This window comes from Phyllostomus discolor, chromosome 14 (genome assembly GCF_004126475.2).
Source record: "Phyllostomus discolor isolate MPI-MPIP mPhyDis1 chromosome 14, mPhyDis1.pri.v3, whole genome shotgun sequence".
In the NCBI taxonomy this organism is placed as follows: Eukaryota; Metazoa; Chordata; class Mammalia; order Chiroptera; family Phyllostomidae; genus Phyllostomus; species Phyllostomus discolor.
The window spans coordinates 41,761,374-41,772,186 of NC_040916.2; positions in this window are offsets into that span (position 1 = coordinate 41,761,374).

A 10,813-nucleotide genomic window follows, 5' to 3' on the forward strand; every position below is an offset into this window, starting at 1 on the left:
AAGATTAAATTTTGTTTAGCGGAGCGTGGGCATTGCCAGATGCTTTGTGTAAAGGAGCCGTCCTCAGATATCGGTGTGTGTAGAACCAGCCGCCCAGCTGACTGCACCACCTGCGGCGAGCCTGGACACCTGACCACGTGGAGTGCCCCGTTCTCCCACGGCTGAACACCGCTTCTTGGAACACCCCTTGCACAGCCAGAAGTCTAAGACTTAAGAGTGCTCACCAGGCCTCTGCACAGCCGTGACGTCGGCTCTGCTGATGGCGGCCTATCTGGCGGTGGGGGTGGGGTGGGGGCGGGACAGGCCTACCCCGCACAGGGGGCTTCCAGGCAGAGGGCTTGGCCACTTGACAGAGGACGGAGGAGGGGTGCATGGCTGGGGCGGAGGCGTGTTGGGGTCGACCTGTCCATTGGCACAGATTCCCTAATGGAAGGGCCTAAGCTAGCATTCCTTCAGAGCTTTGGAGTTAATGTTCCTTCCCACAAAAAGTGCCCCTTGGTGGGCCCAGGTCTGCGAGGGGGCGTTCGGTCACACTCCGTCCGTCACCCATGCATGGAGAGCAGCGCCTCATATCCTTTATTCTTCCTAATGGCCCGATGAGGCTGTTATTATCGTTCCTATTTCTCAGAAGAGGAAACTGAGGCTCAGGGAGATTAAAGAGCTTGCCAAAGGCCACTCAGCCAGCAAGCTGCAGAGCTGGGCTGTGAATCCAGGCCAGCCTGACACCAACACAGTCCCCTTGGACCAGGGTGTCTTTGGGTGTGGCCTTTGGTCATCCAGGTCAGAACTTCCAGGGGTGCTTGTCAAAATCAAAGGTCCCAGCTCCCTCTCCCAAGCTCTGGAGTAGGGGCCTCGGGGTTGGGGCATGGGGGTGCGCCTTTTGAACAAGCGCCCCAGGTGGTCCCGCAGTCTTCAAGGTCCACAGACAGCGCCCTCCCTGAGGGAACAAGCGTACCGCCCGCAGGCGGGAGGCCCTCTCTTGGCACTTCACCCAGAGCGGGGCTTCCTCCCAGGGGCTCAGCTGTTCCCACCTGGGAGACACACCTCTTCCCCAGGTCACGGGCCCCAGGATGGCAGGTCCCAGTGACAAGCGCGTCCCCGTCCTCACAGGGCAGCCTTGTCCCCAGTGTGGGTCCTGGGTGCTGACTCAGTCTGAGGACCACAGCATCTCTGGCACGTAGTTACAGTGGGTCACCCCTGACTGCTGTGACTTTCAGCTACCCCTGGCCCCAGCCCCCCACCAGCAAGAACGAGGGAGCGGTGTCCCCTCACTCTTCCTTGTTGGGAGGTGGTGGTGGTGACCAACACCGCTCAGAGACAGGTTTCTAAACCCTGCGGCAGGAGGCCTGCACCCAGAGGCCGTGACCCCGCAGGCATCCCGCCCTCTGCTCGAGCTCATCTGCACAGACGGGGCCCAGCGTGGTCACAGAACCCCAGGGGGTCTGCGAGCACCAGGCCTGTTGTTACCTTAGGCTTCTTCACACACAAAAAAAGCCCTTTGGGAGACAGGCCATGAGGTCTCCTAGGCTCTCTAATAGCACCCTCCTCGCTCGTGCTCTGGGATGGCCCCAGCTCGAGAGGAAGGGGACGCGTCTGCCTGAAACAAGTCAGTGAGGAGGGAGGGAGGGAGGAAGGAGCCGGCCTGCTACAGCTGCGTCATCGCACAGCTGCGGGCCCAGCTGCGAGGCCTCGGGCTGGTGGCCCCCTCTGCTGTCCTGTCCCTCAAGCACCTGTGCTCTGTCACCCCAACCTAGACGCCACCTGAGAGAGAGCACATGCCCCCAGGGAGTCCCTGCTGCGAACCCTCTCCCAGGGAGCCGGGATTTCAGGCAGCAGAGGAGCTGTGGGTTTGTGGGAGGAGACGCTGGAATACACAGTAGCCGAGTCTCACGAATAATCAGAAATCGTTAATATAGCGCCGAGAGGACAATGAGAAGAATGGGTCCCTAGATCTGCCACGATCTCTTAGTTTCCAGACAAGGTCCGGGGCTGTCCGAGATGCCTGTGTCCTCACTTCCCCCACGACTTCTGAGGAATCTCGTTATGTAAGCCCCGTGATGGAGCTAATTATGTTGCAGCCTCAGGTGGGGCTCTTCCGAGCTCTGTTCCTCATCGCGGCGCGGCTGGTGGCCCCAGAAAGAGGAAGGAAACAGATACTGACGAGGCACCATGATGTGACGGGCACTTTCAGACGTCACATGGGTCATGTTATGTGACCCTCACGGTTCCTCTGGGAGACAGGGAGGGTGGTGCCTCCTTACGGATGAGTCATCCGAGGGCCCAGAGAACCGCACGGGACCCAGACTCACACCCGTGGTCTTCACGTGGCCGGCCCCCCTCTGGACGTCCCATGTACCTGAGGCTCAGCACAGACTGGCCCCGTGGGTCTCTGCCACAGTTGCTGCACTGAAAACAAAAACAAGAAACAGACAAAAACAAACACTGATGTCCTCCCAGACGGCCCCGGAGACGACCTGACATGCAGCCCCTGTGGCGTTTCCGGGGGAAGGGCCCCCGGCACGGAGCCCCGGCGAACTCTGGTTGGAATCCCTTCCCCTAACCAGAATACCGTAGAGCACAGGGTCCCTCAGCCCCACTCTCTGCCAGGGGCAGCGCGCCAGCCCAGGAGGGACCCTGGAGCATCCCCTCCTGTGTCAGGGGAGGAGGCTGAGTCCCCAGGAGGGGGTGTCTCTCGGATGGTCTCTAGCTGACAGTTTTTGAAAACTTCCCGTCTGCCATACACACGTGGTACATGAATTAGCTCACCGAATCCTCATAGCATCCAGAAGAGAGAGGTCCTCTCTTTTTAAAAAAGATTATTGGAGTTTATTTATTTTAAAAAATAATATTGTCCACAGGCAACAATTATGTTAGTTCCAGGCGTGCAACACGGTGGTCACCGTACGGAGGGGTCACCCCAGTGAGTCTAGTTCCTAGACAAGGTTCCCTGTTATCACCATCGTATTATCTGGACAGGAGGGAACTGGGACTGAGCAAGGCCAAACGATTCTCCCAGAGGGAAAGGCAGAGCTGGGACTCGAACCCAGCACGTCTGACCTGGGAGCCCGCTGTGCAACCACCATGTGGATCACGCCCCTCGGCCGGTCGCCTTGGCTCTGCTGCCGAGACCTGGACCCTCAGGAGGCACATGGCGCCGCCCTCCTGGGCCTCCTTGTTCCTTTGGCACTTGCGATGGCTGAAGCTAAAGTTTCTGATGCTTGTCACTGCACAATAAAACAGCAAAAGGGGGTTTTATTTGGGAAAAAATAACAAACTAGTATGGAACAGGCCTCTGTGCAAGGTGCAGCAGGGGACTCTGGGACAATGGAGGCGGCATTTGGAAGGTCGGCTTGAGTGACGGTGACATGCCTCAGTGCAGATGTGACACTTTCGTTCGGTCAACCTGACAGTCCTTTTCTCCATCATCGGACTGTGGTTGAGTTGGAAAAAAAGTTAACAACATAAATAGTTAATAATATAAATACCTACATAGCCCTTAGAACAGCACCCGTATCTAAACATTACCTACTCTTAATAATTATCGATTACTATTGGCCTTAAAGACAAGCTTTTATTAATAACTCACCATTATTTGTGCAGACCCTGTGCCTTCCTCATGGGTGTGCCCTGCCACCCGGGTTCGGAATGCCGGTGCTGTGTCCCAGCCCCGAGAGGCTGGGAGCCCTGGCGGCCCGTCCTGTCCGCCATTGCTGGGCGCCCAGCACGGCGTCTCCCGTTCAAAGGAGGCCTCGTTGACTGAAGGGCTGGAGAGCCCACGCTGCCTCCAGTGAGCACGTGCAGAGGTCAGAGCTAGCAGCCAGGGCTCCTAACTCAATGCGCTGGAGGTAACACCGGGAAATAACACTTCACTCATTGGCCGTCCTCAAGGAAGGAATTAGGACAGAATGCTGCATTTTCTCGTGCTAAAATTCTAGAAATTGTAAACCAGTTGCTGAATTCACAAGCACACATAGAAAAGGGAGCGGGACCACCTCCATTTCCCCATCCAGACCCTCTCCACCCGTCTAACCCCGGCTCTGTGTCTCGGGGAAGCTGACTTCCAGAAACTGCACCAACCTGCCTTCCGGTTGCCCTGGCCAGCCTGTGGTCGGCCACAGCGGGGCATAGACAGGGACCCGAGGGTGCAGGGACAAGCAGGCCGCTGTTTTCCTTGGGCTGCCTCCCTGCTGGGGGCAGTTCGCTGTCCAGCCAGAGGCTGCAGCTGCTGTGACTCTCCCAGAGGCAGCCACCTCCCTGGGCTCTGGAGACCTCCCTCTTCTCACCCCTCCAGGCTGTCGTGGGAACGGCTTCTGCTCGTGGTCCATCCCTGGGGGCTGCCCCCTCCCGTGTGAAGGTTTCCCTTAACCTTGCCCAACACTGGGTGAATGGTCCCTCTTGAGCTCTCTTCTCCCTTAGCCAGTGGAGTACGCGGTCTAGCTGGCCCGGCCCCGGCCTGAAGCAGGAGCAGAACTGGAGCGCGCAGAACCCGTGTGCGCGCCTGCACGCCCACGGTGCGGAAGGATGAGCCCCGGAGCACTGTGGGATCAGGGATGATGTAGTTCCTCCTTCCGCTTCTCTGATGGTTATGCGATGCGACACGGATGATTTATGTTTAAAAACCGCATGAGAAACGAGGGCTCACAGACTTGGGAAATCCATTCGTTTCTGTCTACAGGGGCCAGGCTCAGGGCAGACAAGAAGCCCTGGGAGCCAGATCCTGCAGGGGCCGAGCTGGGCCCTGGTCTGCCGCGGTGGAGGGAAACCAAAGACACTGGCCATTCCCTGCTGGATCAGGTGTCGTGAGGATTAGAGAGATAAACACGTCTGCAGCTTGGAATCCACAACATGATTAAAAAGAAAATAAGAGACCCATTATCATCCCTTGGCTTTGGAAAGGCCCCTTAACCTTGGCTGCCCTGATTCGTGCTGCCGACCCGCGTTCTGGCCACGCCAGGTGCAGGGTAGAGGGCGGGCCGTCTCCCACGCACTGAAGGCGCCTCCGCCCAGGGGTCCTGCAGCTTCGGCAGACACGGAACCATCCGAGGATGTGCTAAACGCAGATGCCAGAGCATCTCCCCTAGGGGGCCGTGGTGGGGCCCTGGAATCTGCTTTTTCATGAAGCTGGCCCAGAAGAGGGATGGAGGTGCCTCGGCCACGGAGGGTTGGTGCAATCTAGCCTCCTTTGGACTCTCACCCCGGAGACCCCAGGAGCCGAGGAGTGGAGGTGCGGGGAGGAGGAGAGCTGGTGGCCGAGAGAGGCATCGGCACCGGCCTGAACCGGCCTGGTCATCATCACCAGGGTGAAACCCACGAGCGGGACTTTGACCCCGCCTGGGTGATTAGTGCTCCGGAAACCGCGGGGACCGGCCGGAGGCTTTGACTGATGTTGTGTTCTTTTCCATTTCTTCTCTGATTACATTGATCCTGTCCTTTTGCTGATGTTGTGACAGTCTAATTATAGACTTCTCGCTGCTGAGCAAACAGTCGTTCCCTCTCAGTATATCCGCCTGTTACACAAGCGCCAGTGCGGGGGACATTGTCATCACAAGCAGCCAGCCGCGCGATGTGCCGGCTGCACAGCCACGAACCCTCCGCCTCCTTCCCGTCACTGCTGGGCTGGTAGATGCCGGAGGTGGGCGGGCTGGTCCTTTGTTTTTTAAACAGTTGGGAAACTGAGGCTCAGCGTAGTGGCTGATAGGACAGAGCCTGAAATGAAACCGGAGACGCAGGGTTGAGGGAGTGGTGACGTTATTCAAGGCCTCTTTCCTTTTTTTTTTTTTTTTCCTTTCCTCCACCATACATCCACTTAGTGCCTATTCTAAGAAATTTGGAGGAAAAGTGTCACCTGGCCAAGGGCAGAAAGTGTTGGCAGGGTGGGGCCAGCTGGATAGTCTCCATCCTCAAAGCTCCTCAAGTATCATCCCCTTATGCCAAGGATGCAGGTTCGATCCCCGGTCAGGGCACATACAAGAAGCAAATGATAAATGTATCAATAAGTGGAACAACAAATTGATGTTTCTCTCTCTTTCTCTCTCTTTTTCTCTCAAATTGATAAATAAAAAAATAAAACATAAAGAATCCATTTCCTTGTCCTCCAGTTTGTAGGCCTCGGAAACTTACCTGTCTCTGTGATCCGGAGGTGGATGGATCAGAGGATGCTGGTTCAGTTCAAGCAGTGCTCTCGGGGATGGACGTGGAGGCTGGGGGAGGAGGTGTGTGTTCCAGCCATCCAGGTCTGAACCTGCTTTGCTGCTTGGAGAATCCCCTGTCTTAAGAGGTAGAGCCCCCTTCCCAGAGCGAAAGCTGAAAGTATCAGGTGATCTGTTTCTGAGCCACCTGTGTGCCTCGGGCTTGGGTGCATAGTCTGGGCTCTGCTGATCCCATGCCCCCCAACTCCGGCTTTGAATCCGAAGCTAGTGATGGGAATAAGCAGAGACACAGAAGATTTGATTATCAGTGGGTGGTGGCGGTGGTGGTGGCCAAGTTCTTCAGCCATTCTGCTGATTTTGTGGGCTCCCCAGTATCTTTTTAAAAAGTTCCATTTTGTTTAAATCACCTAGAGTCATCTTTGATTGATTGCAACTGAGTATCTAGACTGATGTGAGGCCTGGAAGATAATGTTTGAGTGCTGGGAAGCACATCTGGTAGGTGAGTTAGTGCTTCCTAGCAGGTGGGCATGTTAGTCCTCTGGGCAGCTCTGTGGGGGGAAGCTGGTCTCTCCTCCAGCAGGCAGGCACTCCAGTCCTGGGAGGTTCGGGCATTTGGGCAAAGACATCCTGGGGCCTAAGTGCAAGGCAGCTTCAGAGAGGACTCAGGGGTGGGCCACAAGATATGAAATGATTAACAACTTTATACTTTCACAGAATCCCTTTTTCCTGAAGGGAGATTTGAAAAGGTTAATCCCCAGATAAGAAATCTGGGGCCCTAGGAGTGAGGGCGGCCACAGCGAGGTGTGGAGAATTCACCCTCCTCTGCTCTCCTCCGACTGGCTTAGCAAGGTGTGCTGACAGTAACGTGAGAAAGGGCCCGAGGTTGGCAAAGGGAGATGTTTTGTGCATGGGGCCAGGACTTGCTCATGAATGTACTACCTCGTTTGACCAGCACACACCTCACAAAGCTGATGGCAATTCCCATTTTGGGATAAGGAAGCCGAGACTCAGACCGGGGAAGTCATTTGACAGGGATACAAGGCAACTGACCCAACCTGCGTCCTCCAGGACGCCCTTGGGGAGGTGGGCAGGAAGGGGGTCTAGCGGCATCACTCACGAAGTCAGCACAGCCATCTTTGGCGTCCTCCCTCTTCTCTCTGGCAGTGCACCATCTCCCCATCCCCCTTTCTGGGCCCCAGTCTTGCTCCCCTCCTCATGCCCTGGTGCCCCAGCGTCTCTGCTGCCATAAAACTGTCCCCAAAGATGCAGCCCCCCTCCCCCTCCCCTCCCCATCAGGTCTGACCAGTCCTTGGTTCTTTCTTCCTGTGCTTTGCTCCAAGTAAAACTTACACCTTTTCACTCCAAAACCAGTGGCTGGAAGGAGCCCAAGAGGAGATGGGGATTTATTGGCGGGAGTTCTAGGTGGGAAGTGGAAAGCCAGGGCCTGCCTCGGCCCCACCGGAGACTCACTGGAATGAAGACAGTGCCACCGCGGTGGCTGTAAACAGGCCCGCAGGTGCGCGGTGCCTCTCTTTCTGGATCTGGATGCTAGTGACACAGGTTGGTTCAGTTTGTGAGGACTCATTGAGCGGCGTTGCTCTTTTGATGTGTGTGCCCTTCTTTATATGTCAATAGGCAGCAATAAAAACTTTGCTTAAAAACCATTTTAAGCAAGATAAGATATTTAGAACATGGTATTTTAGTAAGTGCTTAATCACGGTGCTCCACCTTGAGACAGACTAATACAAAAACTCCCGACATACAGAACCTGGTCGAAGAGGATAACTAAACACTAAGCAAAAGATTTTTTTTTTCTTGTCTTACAAAAATGGTTAGTGATAGAATTTCTTTGCTTCCCTGAGTATTTAAAATAAGATTCGATTGAGACGTAGAACTTTTTTCAGGGTCATGGCCACAAGCGAGGCACAAGCTACATTTTAAAGACTATTTCCTGCCTTTGCTTCAGCTTTTCTTCTTTGGCAACCCTAGGTACAGAGCAGAGAATCGCTCGGAATGCAATGGTCCTGAAACCATTGTGATTGGACGTGCTCCAGCAGAGGCTGGGATTTGGCAAGGAGGAGGCTCCGATAATCTCAGGAGGATGGTTTCAACACGTGGTTCCATGACCTGTGGGCAGTACATGGCGACTTCCCGAGGCTCCTTCTGGCTCCGGGCTGACGCAGTTTTATGAGGTAGAAAGAACACTGTGTATTTTTAAAAATGGAAACAAAATTCTAGAAAAGTCAAGTCATGTCCCAGAAATAAAGAAGGGGCCCAAAGAAAAATGTATACACCCATATGAATAATGAATTTCTTTTCTAGCTCTTGGCCGGCCCCTCCTACCTACCACGAAATTGCCAGGTCAGAAAGCTGGACAAAATTTCACCTAAGAAAAGTAGAACCAAATCATGCTAGACCAGTTTCTAGGTAAGAATTTCTAACCTGCATTCTACCCTGAGGCTACCTGCGCTCATGGTAGCCACGAGGTACTGAAGAAGTAGAGAGAGCTCAAGGGCCAATGTAATATAAAAATTTGCATTAATTTTAACATGATCATGTATGCTGGATTTTTATGGACAATCTGGATTTTAAGTAACCGGTCACTTTGCTCTCTTAACTGAATTTTTCAGCAATTCATTCAACAAAACCACTTGTTAATGGTACTGAGCTAATTGTACATCCATGTGGGAAAAATAAATTTTGACCCCAAACAGGGCAAAAAATTAATTTAATTTGAGACGACTCACAAACCTGTATGTGAAGGCTGAAACAAGTTGCTAGAATGAAACTAAGGAGATGACCTCCATGGCCTTAGGCTGGGCAAAGATTTCTTAAAGAGGACACACACACACACACACACACACTACTCATAAAAATAAGATGAATAAAGTAGATTTCTTTAAAATTCAGAATTTCTGTTCATCAAAAGACAACATTAAGAGAATGAAAAGAAAGCCACAGACTGAGAGAAGATATTTGTGATACACGTATTGGACAAAGGACTCATACGCAGAATATGTAAAGATCAGACAACTCCCTGAAAATGGGCAAAAGACTTAAACAGCCACTTCACTAAAAGGATATCAAAGTGGCCAATAAGCATATGAAAAGTTGCTTAACAGTATTGATTATTAGAGAAATGTACATGTAAGTCACAATGAAATACACACCTTCCTTTTTATTTTTATTTACCCTCACTGAAGACATCTTTTCATTGCTTTGAGAGAGAGAGAGAGAGAGAGATCAATATGAGAGAGAAACACCAATTGGTTGCCTCTGGTATGTGCCTGACTGGGGATTGAACCCACAACCTTTTGGTTATGGGACAATGCTCCAGTCAACTGAGCCATACCAGGCAAGGATTTACACCCCCCACCCCTTTTTAAAGTGAACAGACTGACAATACCAACACAGGCAAAGTTGTGGAGCAACTGGCAATCCCATAGCATTGGCTGGAATATAAATGGCTGGAATATAAATTGTTATACCACTTTGGAAAACTCTTTGGCAGTCTCTTTACAGCTTAATGTATGTGTACTCTATGATCCTGCAATTCCAATCCTGGGCATACACGTAGGAAGAATAAGTTCTGGAGACCTACCACACAGCATGGTGGTTATAACTGAAAACGCTGTTATACAGGCCCAGCACAAATAATGCCCCTTTTTTATTATAAAAATCTTTTATTACAAAATCATAAGCATGTGATTCTGTAACATAACAATATCACACTCAAGCACACCATATGACATTTTAAGTACAATGTTCAAATTAAAACTGTAAATTATTACACCCGTATCATTACCCTACCACTACACACAAGCTGGCCTTGCTCCTGTCGGACCCGTGCACTTGATATTTATGAAGAGGGTTGGTACTAAGCACTCTCACCACATAGACACACAAAAGGTAACTGTGCGGTGATGGATGTGTTAATTAGGTTGCTGGTGGTGATCATTTCACTCTGTATAGCAAAACATCTTGTAGTATACTATAAATATACACAATTTTTATTTGTCAAATACACCTCAATAAAACTGGATAAAGATAATTTGTAAGCGGCTTCTTTTGTGATAGGCAAAAACTCGATGCAACCCAAACATCCACCAGTAGAACGAGTACATAAATTATTGAATATTTATATAATGAAATAATACACAGTACTGGGGAAGAATGAACCATTGTTTCATGCACAACATGGATGAACTTCATAGAACACTATTGAGTGAAAGAAGCCAGACACAAAAATACACGCATTATGTAATGCATCCATATCAAGTTCAAATATTGGTAAGACTAATCTCTGGCGATAGAGGTCAGAACACTGGTTGCCCTCTGGGACACTGAACGGGAAGGGGCATGAGGAAGCTGGAGATTGTCAATGTCTCGATCTGGGTGGCAGTTACATGGGTGTACACATATGTTGAAATTCATCATTCTGTACACATTACCTTTGTGCACTTTACTGAATTTATACCTAAAAAGAAAAGTAAAACAAAAAAATCAGACCATATATCCTGATTGGGTGTCCAACAATAAATATCACTGTGGCTTTTGCTGCAAGCACTCTTTCCGATCTTTTATCTCCTTGATGTTCCAGGAACTTCCCCCTCTCCAGCGAAGGCATATGAGAACTCTCTTTATCCTGGCAGACACTGAGAACC